This window comes from Equus quagga, chromosome 7 (genome assembly GCF_021613505.1).
Source record: "Equus quagga isolate Etosha38 chromosome 7, UCLA_HA_Equagga_1.0, whole genome shotgun sequence".
Lineage (NCBI taxonomy): Eukaryota > Metazoa > Chordata > Mammalia > Perissodactyla > Equidae > Equus > Equus quagga.
In genome coordinates, this window is record NC_060273.1 from 77,313,184 (window position 1) to 77,330,937 (window position 17,754).

Consider the following 17,754-nt stretch of genomic DNA (forward strand, 5'->3'; position numbering starts at 1 on the left):
TTGAAGCCTGGGGTGGGTAGGGGCACAGTTGGGGCAGCAAAGGGATTTGGTAGGACCTTGCCTGACATATGCAACCTTGCAGTCACCATGTTTACAGTCCATATACCTAGGCCGGAATCCCAATTATTAACCGGTGGCCTTGGACAAGGGACATCACATCTCTGAGCCTCAGTTCCATCATCTGTAAAATGGGGTTGATAATGCTCTTCATCGGGTTGCTCGCCTGGGCCTGCACATGGAGCGCACAGTGCGGGGGCACAGCGAGGACTCAGCAAGCAGTGACGATCTGGTCTGTAATCGGGGTTAGGACTGGGGCTCTGTGGGAGTCTGCCCCGAAGGCAGCAGCTGCCAGCCCTCAGCCTGCTCTTTGGGACTCCTGGGTGAGGCTGGAGAGAGGCCTGACTTGCTCTCCACACACAGAGGCGATCAAGAGTCGGGAGTTATGTCATCCTTTGAACATGGGCCTGGAGGCTCTGCCGCAGGCTCATCTGAAAAATAAATAATAACAACTTGAATAATTCACAGAATCCCTGTGAATAATTCACCATGGCCTCCCATCACCAGCCGATTAGTCACCGCAGACCCGGGCTCCGGTTCTGTCTGCCTCTGGCTGCCCCCCCAGCACAGGGGAGTGTGTCCTGGCTGCAGGTGCAGAAGGTGGAGGGCAGGCAGGAACACTTGGGGGGCCCTTGGGGGGACCCTCTTGAGACTGCAGGGGTCTGGGGGGCCATGAGGGAGGTAGAGTCCATGGTCTCTCTGGGTTCTACAGAGACCCACAGATTGGGGGAGCCAAAGAGGACTGTCCTAGGGTCCCTGAGTGAGGAGGCTCCTGCAGCAGGCCATCGCTGCTTCCCCTCTCTGGGCTGCATTTCGGAGACCTGGAGGAAAGAGACCCCCTTGTTAGATTTTAGTAACTAGTAACCAACCCAATGTAGCCCATCTCCACAGGGGCCCCAGGCTGCAAGTTTTCTCAGCCCTGAAATGGACCCTGCAAAGTGCACACAGCGCTCCCGTGGAGGGAGGACGAGGCGGGGTTAATGCCTCCGCTTGGGACTCACAGACCTCAGTTCCACCCCCAGTTACTTACCATGTGACTTGGCCAAATGGCTCAAACGTTCCAGGTCTCCATTTCCTTGTCTGTAAAATGGGGATTAGGAACACCTACTTCATAATGTTATTATTGTTCTGCAGATGAAATGATGTCATGACCATCCATTGCTTAGTGAGATGCCTGGCACATAGTAAGTGCTGAAAAACAGTGACTGTGATAGATACTCATTATCTTTCCAAAGATAGCATGTAGGGGGACTCGGGGTAGGAAGACGGCTGCTCTGAGGTTGCAGATGTTCATATAGAACATGATCTGCAGGCCCAAGAGATGGCCACCGACTGCCCGCCAACCCAAGGGAGGCCTGTCTGTTAAACGTGGGGGGCCTCCAAGACCCTCCAAGTAGATGCTCCACTCACAACGCTGAGTATCCTGTTTGTTTCCTCTTCAGCACTTGCCACAATTTGTGATTAGTTTTTAGTTACTTATTCACTTCTTGATTCTGTGCCTTCCCCACTAGACTGTGAGCTCCATGAAGACAGGGCCCTCATCTGTCTTGTTCAGCAATGTCTCTCCAAGCCCTGGAATACTGCCTGGCAGAGTAGGTACTCAGTAAATATTCATTGATTCAATGAATAGCTTCATCAGCTGAGCAAGGTTTTAGAAGGCGTGAGATCATGAAGAGCTGTGGGAACAGAGCCCCCAGTGTGGGTGGGTCAGGAGGGGTTCTGGTCACAGTAGCTGGGTGTGCAGCTCAGAGTAGGGAAGCTGTTTCTGGGGCTGGTCTCTGCCAGACTGACGGCTCGTGATGCTGCAGGGGAGGGGGGACATGCCCATCTGCCCCTTCTTCGCCACCTCCCAGGTAAGCCTTCCTGAGACCAACAGTACAAGGGAGGCTTAACGGTGGCCCAGGCTCGCCGAGCCTTCCCCAGTAATGATTTAATCACTTGTTTAGAATTTCCTGTGGCATTAATGACTATCCCCCAGAACAAGGGGAATAATTGGCTGTGTTCTCGCGGGGAGCAAGCTCCCTGTTAGTGGGCAGCTGAGCCTGTTCTGTACTCTTCTTCTCTCACCTGCCTGCCAATCACTCACAGGGCTCAAAGCGATGGAGATGGATGAGCTCACGTGTGCAGATTTGCTGGGAAGCCACCTGGAGGCTGCACGACCTGGCTGGGGCTAGGAGGCTGCAGGGAGACTGAGACAGAGGTGCACAGAAATGTAGAGACCGATGGAGAAACAGCACGAGCCAGAGCCAATGAGAGAGATTGATGTGGGAATCTGTGTTCTCGGGCTGAGTTAATCCCCAAACTCAGCTCCTGGTTTCCAGTTCTCCCCAGCTGCCTTGCTCCTGCTGTTATACAAAACCCTCTGTGCATGAATGTATACACTCTTGTGTGCACATGGGGACATCTCTAGAGCCATGGTTCTCAAAGAGTGGTACCCGGACCAGCAGCCGCAGCAGCACCTGGCATTTGCTTGAAATGTACATTCCCAGGCCCCACCCCAGACCTACTGAATCAGAAACCCAGAGGTGGAGCCTAGCCCTCTAATAAGCTTTCTAGGTGATTCTGGTGCACCCAAGTGTGAAATGCCCTGCTCCAATGTATAGAGTGTGTAGAGATGTGTGAGGTGGCTGCGTGCACTGTGTGGGTGCAGTTATGTGTACAGGCATGTAGGATGTCTGCGTAGCGTTCAGATTCCTGTCCCCAGCCAGAGGCCAGAAAAGGCCCAGGCAGAAATCAGGCCCCATCAGAGGGCCCAGGGCTGCTGCTTGTGGAGAGAAGGCTGAGGTCCGGCTATCAACTGCCCCACCACAGCCACCTGCCCCTGGGCAGCCACAGGACTCTCTGCCTGGGGAGTCTGAGGGGGGTAGGAGGGGGCCACTGTCCCTGTTAGGGCCTCCAAAAAGTAGGTCTGGGAAGAGAATCTGCTGAGAGTTTCTGGCCTCAGCCCTCACACCCTAATGTGGCTTAAAGTGGACCATATCCTGACCCCACTAGGCCAGGGACTTGAAGTCCTAGAGACCGGTTCCTGCCCTGCCCCTCCATGAGCCACTGTTGTTGGGCTTTGAGGAAGTGAGTTTTCAGGGATCAAGCAATTTAAGGAAGACCACACAGGGCTGGGGAGACAGGAATTATCAGCTGAAAGCCAAGAGCCACAGGCACCTGCAGGAGTGGCCTTCGACTAAGCACAATTTAAGCCTGTGAATGTTCAGGAAGGGGGAGTGGGGAGTAGGAAGAGGGGTGGGGTGAGAGCAGACCCTGGAGGCTCTGAGGTTGCCTCTGGGGTGTGAGGGTGTTGCAGGGGAGGAGAGGGAAGGGAAGGGGGAGGGGAGGGAAGGGAAGGGGGAGGGGATGGGAGAGATTGGGAGTGGGGAAGGAGCTGGGAGAAGGAAGAAATGGGTGAAGTAGAAAGTGGGAGACCTGAGAGGGTGGGCAGACCGAGAGGAGGAAGGGAGGAAGGTAGAGGGGAGAAAAGGAAGAAAGAGGAGAGATGGGAGAAACTCTGGGTGGAGGAGGGAAGGGAAGGAGAGCTGGGGAGGTTAAGACAGCAGAACAATGAGGGTGGTGTTCCCAAAGGGGTATACAGGGGGCTGGTTGGAGTGGGGATGCCCGATGCCCACGGAGGATGGGGCGTGGGGCCTCTCCGCCCTGGTCTCACGTGACGGATGGAGTGTGGGCATGAAACTCACTGTGAATCTGAAACAAATGAGAAAGTGAGCTGCTTGTTGAGTTTTGAATTTAACAAGACAAATAAATAGGAGTATGAATAATTAGGAGGTAATGAAGACCCTGCAAAAATAGCTTTTTCTTAAAAAAAAAAAGGTAGCAGAGAAAATACTCAGAAAACCAGATCATATGCAAATTGCCCATCTTGGCCAGATGAGTGAGTCAGCAAGTGGAGACACCCAGCCCCTAACAGCCCAGGTGTGCCTGGGGATGGGGGCAGGGGCAGAGAGGTGGAGGGAAGGGTCCAGCTAGAAGCAGGTCCTGCCAGAGTGGGCTGGGAGGCTGAGATCACCTCCCTCCCCCCGTGCTTCCCAGACTGCAGTCCTCTGCTGGGGCACCCGGGACCCACCTGGGGAGACCACAGCAGTCCCCCCAGCAGTGACGCTGACCTCAAATGTCGAAGCCAAACCCCCAGCATCTCTCACTGCCGTTAATTACCGCTGGGACCCGTCATCCATTAATTTCATGCAACCCTTTCTGAACTTCTTTCTATTTTCGGCTTGTGAAGACCCCTTGGGGCTAACAAATTCCAGAAGTTGGACAGCAGCTGTGCAAAGCAGGACTTCCCTTTAGAAATCCTAAATTAAGTAACTCCAGCTTCAGAAAGGACCTCCTTGTTCTGGGTGAATGTTTCCTCAACAGTAACTGGGAGGTTTGGGTCAACACCCCTCCTCCATGTTTCTGACAGCCCGTTTGCTGCCACCTTCCAAATATTCTGAGCTTTGGGTCCACATAGGGGTCCTACCATTTCCTGGCTGTGTGACCTTGGAGCAAGTCACTTATCTTTCTGTCTTCAGTGTTTCCACCTAAAAAAGGAGAAAGAAGTATATTGCCTATTTCAAAGATTGGGACATGGTGAAATAATGTACGTAAATCATCCGAAACAGTTCCCAGCACATAGTAAGTCACGGCTCTGTGCCAGGCACTGTTCCAGGCCCCGGGGGGAGAAGCCAGACAAGGTAGGGAGGTCCCCCCCAAGGGAGCTTACATCCCAGGAGGACATGGGGAGATGACCAAAAGCCAGAAAATAAATCAATACAGTGATCTCAAGGAGTGATCAAGCTATGAGGACAATGAAAATGTGATAGGAGGGTGGGGGACAGACGGCTGATCTGGGAAGGCCTCTCTGTTGAAGTGACATTTGAGCTGAGAAGACACCAGATAAGTGGATCTAGAGGAGGAATTTCCGTAACCAGTCTCAGGATTTGTAAGCAGTTTGGGCCCCTTTGTCTATATCCCGCATGGTTTCATAGAATTTCATCCCCAATCCTCATGCCACTCTCCTTCCTTCTCAGGTTTCCCCCTCTCTGGATGAGTCCCCTGTCTGTTAACGGGTCCCAGGCTTGAGAAAATGGTGGGGCTGCCCAGGGTGATGGATGCCTCCTTCCCAGGGCTGAGTCATGCGCTGCCTCTTCTTACAAGTTCTGGGCAATGTCTCTGCCGCCGATCCACTCTGGCCCCTGTGAGGAGGCAGATTTATAGGGGGTTTCCCTGGGGATGCGCACGCATTCTGCTTCACTTTGGCTCCAGGCTGCAGGAGAAGGAGCCACAGCTCAGAGCCACTTTCTTCAATGCCCACGAGGAAACTGAGACCCAGATGGGTAGAAGGGGTTCCTGAGGTTGTGCCACCACCCAGCAGTGGCTGAGTAGGGCCTTGAGTCCTGATCTCCAGACTCTGTGTCCAGTGCTCTTTCTCCTGGCACAAGTGGCTGCTTGCTTACAATTAGGGTTTTGTCAGGGTCTCAGCTTCTCAAGTTCCAGAGCTGGGCCCGTGCAGCCCCCTCTGAGCAGCCCCCAGCCCAGCACTCTGTTCAGTCAGCCTCCCGGCGGCTCTGGGACTCATTGATAGTGACTGCTTAGAGTGCGCGTTCAGGAGGTTTTTGATGCTGCATGGGGCTTAGTAGGAAAGAGTGCTACAGTTCAGTGGTTCTCAAATTTCAGCATGCATCAGAATCACCTGGAGTGTTTGTGATAATACAGATTGCTGGCTTCCACCCCCAGAGTCTCCCATTCAAGAGGTCTGGGGTGGGATCTGAGAGTCTGCGTGTCTAACAAATTCCCAGGTGGTGCTGATGCTACTGGTCTAAGGACCAGACTTTGAGAACCATGGCTGTAATTGATTAGTGCTGTCTGCTATGGGTATGAGAACGGAGAATTGTGACAAGTATGGCGTGTATTGGCCATCCCTCTTCTAGGATGACTTCCGAATCCTTTTCTCATAAATCGCAAATCTTTATTTCATAGGCAGCCAGAGTAATCTTTTCAAAATGCAAATCTGATCATATGACTTAAAACCCTTTGAGGACCCCAGATAAAGAGAAAATGACATAAGGTGGTATATAAGGTTCTACACAGTGTAGCCACTGTCCACTTCTCCAGCCTCATCTCACATCACATGGCCATCTATGTCTCCCTTCAGTCCCTCTCTTTGGCCACAGGACATTTGCATGTGCTATTTCTACTGTCTGGAATGCTCCTGGCCTAATAACCTCCAACTTGTTCCTCAGATCTCAGGTCGGTCATTGTTTCTTCAGGGAAGCTGTCCCTGACCTCGCTGACCTGGTCAAATTTGCCATCATGTGTTCTTAAAGCCTGGAGAGCCTCTTCTTTGAAGTTCTTAGCACAGTTGCAGCTACATGTGAGCGATTATTTGATTAACCCCTGTCTAGCCCACCAGACAGGAGCTCCAGGAAGGCAGGGACCACACATTCTTTTCATTTATCATTGATCCCTGGAGTCCAGTACAGTGCCTGTTACGTTGGAGGGGCTCAGTCCATATTTTCAGAAAGAGAGCAAGAGGAAAAGATGTTCTGAATTTCCACCGGGCTTCTGTTTAAGGTTTTGCTGGAGGAGGAAGGGAGACGTGGTCAACCAGGAAGTAACAAATGAGTACTGAGCACTGGGCTGAGAGATATGTAGGCCTCAGGGCCACAAGTTACCTCTGCCTGGGACGACTATAAGCTCTGAGGTGGCCAGTGAGAAGGCGGAAAGGAAGCCTGGACTTACTGAACTCCCTCTGAGGGCTGGTCGTTTGCTTTCACATCAACTACCTCATTTCATTCTCAGACTAGATCAGCGTTATTATTCCCCTTTTCCAGATGAAGAAACAGGCTCCGAAAGGCCAGATGAGCTGTGTGTGAGGCCTTGGATGAATGCCCTTCTTTCTGCGAATGTCACAAGAGTCCAAGGGGGCCACCAGGGAGAGCACAACGTGAGGGAGCTGAGAGGATGGACGTGATGTTTTGTTCAGGCGATGCAGGTGCGTTCATTCCCCCATCCTTCAGACCGCATTCCTGGAGGCGCCAGTTGTTTAGCGGTGAGAAGACAAGGTCCCTGCCCTCACGGAGTTTCCGTTCTAGTTTTAGGAGATAGAGAACAAGTAAACATGTGAACTAGGTATTGGCAGATGGTTGTAAATTCTGTGAAGGAAATAAATCAGGGTAGTGAGCCGGTGTGTGCATATGGTGGGATATTTCAAATGGAGTGTTCAAGGAAGGCCTTTTGGAGGAAGTGACATTTGAACCGAGGCCTAAATTAGGAGAAGACCCCAACCAGGGCCATCTGCTCCAGTGGGGACACAAGCATAGGACCTAGAACCTGTAATACTTGTAGGGGCCCATGAAAATGTTCCCATTTCTTTTAAAATTGGAAGAAAACAATGAACTTTTAGGTTGAAGATGATATGTTAACATATAATATTAACATATTCATGCTTAGACTAACGCAGTCATAAAATATAATTTGCGTTTTTACGGAAGAAGGAACCCACAAAAGCAGAAGTACGTAGGGCCCGTGAAAATCATAAAGTGGCCCTGGCTCCAACCATGGGAAAAGCCACAGCAGAGCACCCTAGGCAGGGGGAACAGCAGGTGCAAAGGTTCTGAGGTGGGAACGAGCTGGGCATATTTGGGGAGCAGAAAGGAGGTGGAGGTGGGTGGACTGAGGAGAGTGATGAAGGATAAGGTTGCAGGGTCAGATCATGCAGGTCTGCACACGGACAGATGTAGGCCAAGGTGAGGAGGTGAGCTGATGACCGATGGGCCACCAGTGACTGCTCTTGGGAGCAGGGGGTGGTGGGCTGCTTCTCAGAGTCCGAGTGGCTGGCGTCGGACCTGGACCCACGCATCCCCCTTAAGGGAGGGCCTGGATGAAGACTGCCTACTGCATCCTTGCAACCAAGATGCAGGCGCAGGCAGAGTTTGCCTCCTGACCACTCGCAGTTCCTAAAAAGATTTCCAGGAACCCCCTACCCAAAAGAAAAAGTGGGCTGCGCCTCTGAGACTAGCGAGGAACAGGTGTTGCTTGGCAAGCTTCTCCCGTGACTGGAACCTGTTTCTGAGTTGGGGGGGTTGAGCCCCTCTGTCTTGGCCTCATTTCTGGGGCTCACGCAGCCCCTCCCCAGGGCAGCCAGACTTGGGTGGGGGGTGGGGCTTCAGCAAGCGAGATACAGCGCGGTGCTATTTAAAGCTGCCGGCAGCTCGCCCCTTCTGTTCACGGCTCTGCCGGGTGGGGGCTGCCGTCGTCACGCACCCACCGGCGCCACAGGAACACAGCAGCCCAGCGCACCCACACAGAGACGTGGCGGGCGGGTCGTCATGCACCTCCACAGCCTGGGAGGGGGTCCTGCTGCTTGTAGGGCAGGGCTGATAAGGCAGGAGTGGACCCTGGACAGCCCCTCACTCCGCTTCACGTTCCCCCCCACAGCCCGGGAAAGTAGCCTAAATTTAGGTCACCCCCCCAGTGGCTACAAATGGAACCAATTAACGGCTTCTGAGGGTGTTGGTGGAGGCAGGGGATCTTCAGGCCCGTGTGGTACTGGAAGTGCTGCCTGTCCTCTGGAAGGCTGTCCCAGGCCTCGGGGGAGGAGCCGTGAGCACCAAGCCCCTCCCACAGCTCCAATCCCCAGTGAGTGGGACTCCCTGGAACCTTCATGATCCATCCTCCCCTCCATCACTCACACCTCCCAGGGTCCCACCGCAGGGAGCTGTCTGTGAGGGCTGCGGGGGGGCGGGGGGTGAGGGGGGCGCTGGGCGAGGTGGGTGCTGCAGGGGTTCAAAGCACAAGCTGTGGAGGCAAATGTCCCTGGTATGAATCCAAGCAGGTGACTTAACCTCTCTGAGCCTCCATTTCTTCCTGTGGAAGTGAGGATAAAAATACTGTCCACCTCATAGTTGTGAAGATTTTATTTGAATTAAAAATGTACAGAGCTTCGCACAGCCGAGTAAGCTCCCAGTGAGTGACAGCTTTTGCCAACATTACTATGGTTATCTTGACATATTTTGAAATTGGTCTCCTCTCCCCAAAACTGGAGGCCATAACAGCCTCCTCCAGGCCCCTGTGGATGCAAACATGGGCGGAAGGTCCCGGGGAGGGGAAGCAGGAGGTGAATTTGGCCTTGGTTGACTGTATGTGCTGTCTGGCTTGGACACACACGGGCCCTGGGCACATACTGGGATTCCAGCAGTGCCAACTAGAACATCCTGGAGACTCCGTCCCTGTTCTGATCCTCCCCAGAAGAATACCCAGTTCACGGAGCCTGGATCCCGGCCTTAGGAGCTATCCAGGGCTCCTTCTCAGGTGAGAACTGCTGGTTCCACCAGACCAGAACGAGTGGGAACTGGGGCTCTTCCTTCTGGACTAGACAGACAGACAGATCTCTGCAGGGTCAACTCTGCTGTGCAGTCTGTCACCTGCAGGGCTGGCCCGCAGTGGTCTGTAGGGCAGTGTTCTCATGGGAAGGGCTGTTAGCAACTCAAACTGCAGGGGGAGAGGTGAGGGCTGGAAGCAGCAAAGTGAGTGACGGGAGCAGAAAGGCCTGGCATGAGGTACAGGTGAGGGGCAAGGCCCGAGGAGCCCCATCCTGGCCTTTCACCACATCCTGCCTTTTTACTTCATGTGCTGCCTCCTTCTGACCCATCCCATGCCACCCTCACCCACAGTCACCATTCCTTGAATCCCCACCTAATCTCTCCACTGCAGGGCCCCTTCACCCCACCCAGGGTCCCCTTCATCACACCCGGTGTCCCCTCTCCTATCCCAGCCCTTCCCTGAGGCTCCTTCACTGTCGCCCCATCCAGTCCACTTCGTTGCATCCAATGGTACTACGACCCCCACCCCACTCCTCTGTCATCTCACCCAGGGTCCCTCCAGGCAGCCCCAGTCCTCTGCCAAAGTCCCAGGACTCTGTCTCCAGCCGAGCTCCCTTTTCTGGGTCCCCCTCACCCCCTTCCGTCATCATGTTCCTCAGTCAGCCGCCTGGGAGCTGAATCAGAGCCATAGAGCTAACATTTTGCACACACGTCTCTCCAGATGACAGGCAAGATGGGCCTTCTGCCCTCAGCCCACACACACCCGTGCTCAGGAAGCACAGAGAGCCAGGGCTGCACCCCACATCGGGTGGGGAAGAGGGATGGGAGGGCCCTTGCCCTCTGGGTAACTGACCTGGCCCTGGCCCCTCGGGCCTTTGCTCAAAGCTGGGACTCACCTTTTAGGGAGCAGAAAAAATACCATGCGAGATGGAGAAAGACAGGGATCAGTAGACAGAGGAAGCATGAGAGGAGGGAGGGGATGGGAAAAATAGGGAAGGAGAGGCAGGGTTAGAGACTGGACAGAGACAGGAACACAGAGAGACAGAAATAAGGAGAGAGAAAGGGAGAGGGGCTGAGGAGGGAGCACAAAGAAAAGGAAGCAGAGATGAACAAAAGGAAGGCAAGCCACTGTGGGGCGGGGGGGGGGGGGGGGGGGAAGGAAAGGGACCCTGAGAGGGACAGGAGCTGTCATGGGAAGAAGCTGCCAGGAGACTGAGCAAACCCTAAGGGGGGCCCTCAGAGATGTTCAAGGAAAACAGAACCCAGCCTTCTGCAGAAGGATCCAGGGCTGCACCCCGAGGGGGAGAGCAGAGGCTGTTCCCAGGGCCCCCAGGACCAGCGGGGAGCTGCTGGTAGGTGAGCCCCAAGAGACAGGACCTCGCCCCCCTGACCTGCAGGGCCTGGCCGGGCCTCCTCTGGGAAGGCTTGGGCTGATCCTACGGGAGGCCTCCTGCCCCAGCCCACCCAAGGCTCTTGTGCTGCTGGCCTCACTTCTGCCCAGTCACAATCACAATCACAATAGCCACCACTTATTTGAGCACCTACTATGTGCCAGGTGCTTATCTCCATGATCTCTCCCAATCGTTTCACACAAAATGCTTGCAAGGCCAACATCATTGTTACCCCCATTTTGCAGACAAGGAAACTGAGACTCAGAAACATGAATGGCCTTGTCTAGATCTAACTCCACGACACCATCTCTGAGCCTCTGCTTCTCCAGCAGTAGCGTGAAGTTCCATCTCTGCTCTAACATTCTGTGAGTCTGCAGTTTTCCCAGCACACACACGTGGGCGGATGCCAGGAGACACACACACACACACAGGTGTCCCCAGAGGGGACTTGGTCTCTGTCCTTCATCTGTCCCTTGGCTTCCCCACCCTCAGCCCCAGCATCGCCTGCTTCTCCTCCACAGTATCTCAGATCACCTCCTTCTAGCTCAGCAGCTAAGCATGAGGATGACGTCATTCCTTTTATTTAAAGAAAAGGGCTGAGCTGGGGCTTCAGGATGGGGGTTCACGTGGGAGCAGGAGCCAAGTGACTGGCCACCCTGCTCCTGACCCAGCCTCTTTTGTCCCCCCAACTGCCATCTGCTGAGTTGCTTCATGACCCCTGCCCCATCCCCTGAGAAGCCTCCGTGAGAGGGCCCTGCTCAGCGTGGGAGCAGTGTGGAAGAGGCCAGTGGGGGAAGGAAAGAAGGTACTAGATGTCTGCGAGGATAGTGTATTTGTTAAGGGCTCTTTGGAGTCAAGGAACGTGCTGTTAAAACCGTGCTGCAGGGGAAACTGAGGCTGCAGGACATTAGGTAAGTCATCCAAGGTGGATATCTATGTATGGCATCTGGGAGACGGGTAGTGGGGTGGAGGAGTGAGCAGAGAACTTACTCTGAGTTGCTAGGTCTAAGTTCTTCCTCTTTCATCCTCTAATGGTCGACTCTAATTGCCTGTTTCGCTCTGGAACACCTGAGAGGGCGCATCAGCGAGGCAAGAGCCCCTGGCCCAGGACGGGGATCTGCTCGGCTTCCCCGGGCTCCTGATTCGCCCCCAGGGCCTGTCCTCCCAACCATGCAGGACCTCTTAGCAATATCTCTAACCCTTTCAGGCCTCAGCCTCACTCCTTGCTGGGAGGCCTCTTCTTTGAGAAGTGTGGTGCATTTATTACATCATTTAAATCTAGCAAATCACTGAGGTTGGTATGACTATTACCATCCCCATTTTACAGCCAAAGCCACTGAGGCTTAGAAAGCGTGAGCAGCCCGCCCAAGTCACACAGCTGGTAAGTGGCAGAACCAGGGTGCAAGTCCAGGTTTGTCACGTTCCGAAGCCACTGTTGTCTGCTTCTCACTATTCTGCAGGACCCTCCCTCAGGGCCCTAAGACCCCACAGCTTTCCCTGCACCCCCCAACCCTCTAACAAGGCTGAGGAGCCTAAGAGGAGTCCACGAGTTCCTCTTCTCTGCAACCCTGTGCAGCAAGAGGCTCCAGCCCAGGTGATTGGGACCACCATCTGCTGTTCCCCTATCCGTTCCCAGCGTCCCTACCGAGCAGCTTCAGCAAGTCCCTGCCAGAAGCAGGCAGAGATGTTTGTTCTGTATTTTATTTAGCCACTAATTGCTGCATTTAAAAGGCATCACAGTGCCACAGTTGTCCTCTCTTTCATGCCCTGATGCGTGTCTCTGCATGAAGAGACACTGGGGCAGAGGAATGAGTGAGAGAGGGGCCATGGTCTCCCCAATAACAGCTTTAAAAGCCTGACCCCAACGCTGAGTGCCAGCGGATGTCAGGTTGTCACCCTGAGAAACGAGAGGGGGCAGGCAGGGGCTGGGGACTCTGCAGAAAGGAGGAGAGAGGTCAGGGCCCTGGCGAGGGCCAGGAAGGAGTGGGAGGGGGCACCCCATGTCCCTACTCACCCCTAGGATGAGGGCCAGCTGATGGAGCCCTACCCAGAATGCCTCCGGTCCAGCTCAATTCTTGAGGCTGGAGGACTCCGCAGTAAAGCAGCCGCCTGGGAGAGGACCCAGCTCAGGCCTCAGGCACGTCTGCTGTGATCAGGAAGGAGGAGGCGACATGCAGGCCTTGCCTTTGCCCAAGAGCAAGAGATGGAAGTTGAAGGAGATGAGGTAAGGGTGGGAGGTGGAGCTAGGTGGATGAGACAGGTGGCTGATGGCAGGTAACTTCTGAGAGAGCCCCAGTTGTCCCACTTTGGGTTTCCTACCTGCTCAGAATGTGCGCACCCTGGCAGGCGAAGAGAAAACTTGTTTCCCACCATTTTCCAATCACTTCCAGGTCTAATTCTGAGCCAAATATCATCTCACTCTGACCCCAACCCTCACACCAACAGCAAACTACCCTTCAGCCCTAAGGACCCTCACCTCATCTCCAACCCTCATCCCAACTACAACTTCATCCCCAATCCAGTCCCTGATACCCAAATCCACCCCAAATTCTCACCCTAGTAGCAATAATAATCCTAATCCCATTTCCAGCTCCAACCTCAACCTATCTCTAATCTCACCCTGCCCCTGGCTCTTCCCTGCTCTCACCCCCATCCTCACTCCAGTATCCATCTCAGGTGGAGATCCACCCCACTTCCTTTCTAGTCCCTGTTGTTCAGCTGACCCAGCCCTTTCTCCAACCCATGTTGACCTAACCGTAACTGGTGCCAGTCCCACACCCTGGCACTCCACCTGGCCCCTGGCTTGGTCCCATGGCACCCGGACAAAGCTGAATGTGGGTTAGAGAGCTCCCACCCTGAGCAAGCCACCAAGCCATGGGAACTGTGGGGTGCTGCCTCCCATTTCTCAGAGCGCTTGAGGTCCCAGCTCTGAGTGTAGGAGTCTGGGCCCCTCCTGCACCTGACCCGATGACACCAGGACATGGGCAGGGCTGTGACAGAAGCTATGCTTCTCCTGAGGAATGGCGAGAAATTAGTACTCTGCGGAGCAGCCCTGCCACTGCCACTCCTCTCACCTCGCTGGGTCATTTCTACACAGCCACGGGCTGAGCCGAATGGGCAGCCTGCTTCCGGGCCGGTGGATAATCAGGGAGAAGAGCCCCCGGGGTCTCCCACAGACGGAGGGGCTCTGTGCTCTGCGCTATGCTAGAAGGATGACATTTACATCCGTCAGGAGAGAAGGGCACTCAAAAGCTTGGAATCCTGCAGCCGCCGGGAGAGAACGAGCCAGTCAGAGCGCTCTGCTGAGCCCTAGGAAGCAGGAAACTTCCTCTCCGGGGATGGGCATAGAAGTCATCCCCGTGAGTGGCTTGAGTGCCAGGGAGCCACCGTGTGAGCTCAGCAAATGCCGAGTGATTAAGCCTCCAATGTGCAAAGCCTTCCAAGCAGCCCCCCAAGAACAGCTCTGTGTACCCGTGCCCTGTTCCCGGGGCCCACCACCCTCCACCCGCGAGCCACCCGGTGACGAACGCCAGCCGTCGCCACCGCATGGGCTGGCACCCCACCCAGCCCTCTGTCATCACTTGCCCCTCTTCCTGGGGTCTGTCTGTCTGTCTGCTCAGATGGGAGCTGGCTGGCCGGGCCGGCTGCCAACTCAGCATTTCCTGCCGGGTCCAGTGCACGGTGGTTGCTCACCAAACACGAACTGAACGTTTGGTCTGAACTTTCTCCAGCTTTGTTTCCTGGCAACTTCCACTTCCTGGGAGGTGGGATGCTGACTTCTGCTACATCCTGCAGGGGAGGCAAGATGGCCTAGTGGTTAAGAGCTCCTGCTTTAGGATCAAACAGACGAGCCTGGGCACTAACCGCACTGCCAGCCCCACCATTTGCTAGCTGTGTGACCTTGAGCAAGGTGTCCTCACTACTCTGAACCTCGGTTTTCTAAAATGAATATAATTATGGGACCGGTCTCACAGAGTTGCTTTCAGAATTCAATGAGGTAGCCCATGTAAATATGTGTGTGTATAAAGTGTTGAGCACAGTGGCTGACACACAGTAGGACCTCAGTAAACCCTAGCTATGCTAATGATATGGCTTCAGACACTGGTGGCCTAACTTCAAGACAGGGTCCCAAGAAAGGAGGCCTCAAACTTGACATGTTTACAGTTTGTCTGAAGCACCCACTCCCCTTTCTCTTCCTCCCACCAACCATTCTCCTTTCTTCCTCCCCCAGCCTGGGCCAGGGAATCCGATTATTCATTCATTCATTCACCCATTCACATCTTCATCTAACAAATATTTATAGACTGACTGCTCGGGGTCAGGCCCTGGTTGTGGGCTGGGAGATATGTGAACAGGTGGAGGTCCCCCATCCTCACAGAGCTCATGGCCTAGCGGGGGGGGGGGGGGGGGGGGGGGGGTGTGGGGGGCGGGGGGGGGGGGGGACCGGGGGGCCCCCCCCCCCCCCCCGCGGGCCAGGGGGGGGGGGGGGGGGGGGGGGGGGCCGGGTACTTGTCAGCGCTAGAGTGGAGGAGACACAGGAGGACCCCCTGGTCTCAGGGAAGGCTTCCAGTAGGCGAGATTGTCTAAACTAATGTCTGCAGGTCAGGTAGGAGTTAGTTGGGAAAGAGTCTGAGTAATAGCATTCCAGGCAGAGGGGACAGCCCAGGCAAAGGCCTGGGTCAGAGAGAACATGCGGGTTTAGGGCTTCGAGAGTGTCCAGAGTGGAAGTGGAGCCGCTGGCGACAACGTATCACACAGGCTGGAGTCTGCGCTCCGACCTCAGAGCTCGTCCTTAGAGGATGGGACTTCGCTGTCACTTCCCCTCTCTCTGCACACAGCCTCTGTCTCAACAAGGAGGCCTGACCTGAGCCCCAGCCTGGTGGTGTTGGGGGTGGGGGAGGTAGGGTGAGACCCCGGAGAAGAGTTCACGCTCCGGGAGCCTGGGAGGGGCAGAAACCAGGAGGAGTATCTCCTTAGCTGGAGAGAACGTCTACAAGAGCCAGCACGCCAAAGGCATTACCTCCATTTTCTTGCTCAATCTTCCTAACAACATTATGAGAAGATACCCTTATTAGTTCCATTTTACAAGTGAGGAAACTGAGGCACTGAAAGTTTCAGTAGCACACCCAAGATTTCTCATCTACAGAATGTGGCTCTTGTGTCAGTCCCCAGAGCCTGTGTTCATAACCACCAGGCCACCCTGGACGTGGGACAGTGCTGGGGGAGAGGACCAAGGACGGGAAGGCAGGAAAGGGAATGGAGCTTCTTGGCGGTGACCCCTTGGCCTCTCCACCAGCCAGTCTTCCAGACACAGACCCCGGGAGCAAGCGCCTGCCAGTCCCCTGAAGAGACAAAGCCCCCCATTCAGGGCTCTGATGATCTCCGCTCCCAGCTGCTCAGCTCCTTGCAAAGCATTTTCCCTTAATAGCCTTCCATTCAGCAGGACGGCTGCAGCCCACATCTGCGGAAACCAGGCCATGGCAACTCCTCCTATCAGGCCCGCAAGGCTGCCCCGGCCATGGTCACCAGGTCCCAAGCTTCTCCCTCTCCTCCAAGTCAGGGACCTTTCAACCCCCTTCCACTCCATCTGCTGTTTCCAGGACCTTGCTTAGAGTCGGGGGACAGAGTTGAGGTTCTTTCCCTCAGGCCAGCCCGACCTTAACTTTTCTCTGCAAAATGTGTCTGAAAGTAGGAATGGAGAGCAGGAGGAAGAGAAGAGTTCCTGGGTTCTAAGCCCTCCTCTGCCTTCAACTTGCTGTGTGAGGTTGGGAAAGTCCTTTCACCTCTCTGGGCCTCCTGTTTCCTCAACTGTAGAATGAGAAGGTGGTCCAGATGTGGATTCAGACCGCCCAGGTTCGAATCCTGGATCCACCACTAACAAACTATGACCTTTGACATACCTCTCTGAACCTCAGTTTCCTCCTCTGTATAAATGGGTTGGCCTGCCTCAACAGCAATTGAGAGGATTAAAAGAGATAATCCACGTGAAGCACTTAGCATAGTGACTGGCTCATAGTAAACAATTCATAAATGTTAGCTGTAATTATTATTATTACCATAATAGACATTTTTCAAACTTTTTAGCTGTAGCATTTTTTTCTTTTCGAGTACAATTTTTAAGCAGACCCTGTGATATTATATATAAAAGGTAAAGCGGGGGCCGGCCTGGTGGCGCAGCAGTTAAGTGCGCTCATTCCGCTTCAGTTGCCCGGGGTTCTCCAGTTCAGATCCTGGGTGCGGACATGGCACTGCTTGGCAAGCCATGCTGTGGCAGCCATCCCACGTATAAAGTAGAGGAAGATGGGCACGGATGTTAGCTCAGGGCCAGTCTTCCTCAGCAAAAAGAGGAGGATTGGCAGCAGTTACCTCAGGGTTAATCTTCCTCAAAAAAATGAATAAATTAATTAATTAAATAAAAGGTAAAGGGGAGTGGCTTGTCCACCCCTTCTTCTAGCTCTTCCCTGCTCTGACTCACAGTGGCCTCTGGTTTTGACCAGTAAATCCCAGACAGATTATCAGATCCTTCTGGGAGTGTTTTAAAGCCAGTTTCCCTGGCCCCACCCCTGAGCTTCTCGGTCAGGACATCTGGGGTGAGCCCAGGCAGCAGAGCTTGGAGAATTGTCCCAGGTTGTTCTAATGATTTCACAGCTTCAGGCTCCACTGAGGTCCTTTCTGGCCCTTAGGTGACATCAAGCCTTGAGTACAAGGCTCTCCTTCCCCACACCACTTGTCCCCACACCCTCACTGAGCTCCCAGCCTGTCCCCCCCTACCCCCTTCCCCCGGGCCTTCATCAGGGTTCCCTTCTGCGAGTTTTTCTCTTGGAGACTTGACCAAAAGGGGACAGAGGGGAAGAGCTCCTTTGCCCGCCGCCAGGCCCAGCCCTCAGTCACCATGTTCCTGCCCCTCATTTCAGGCCTACCTCTTTTGCTAATAACGTCTCAATAGTTATTGAGGGCTTAGCAGGTGCCAGGCACTGTGCTAAGCTCCTTACATT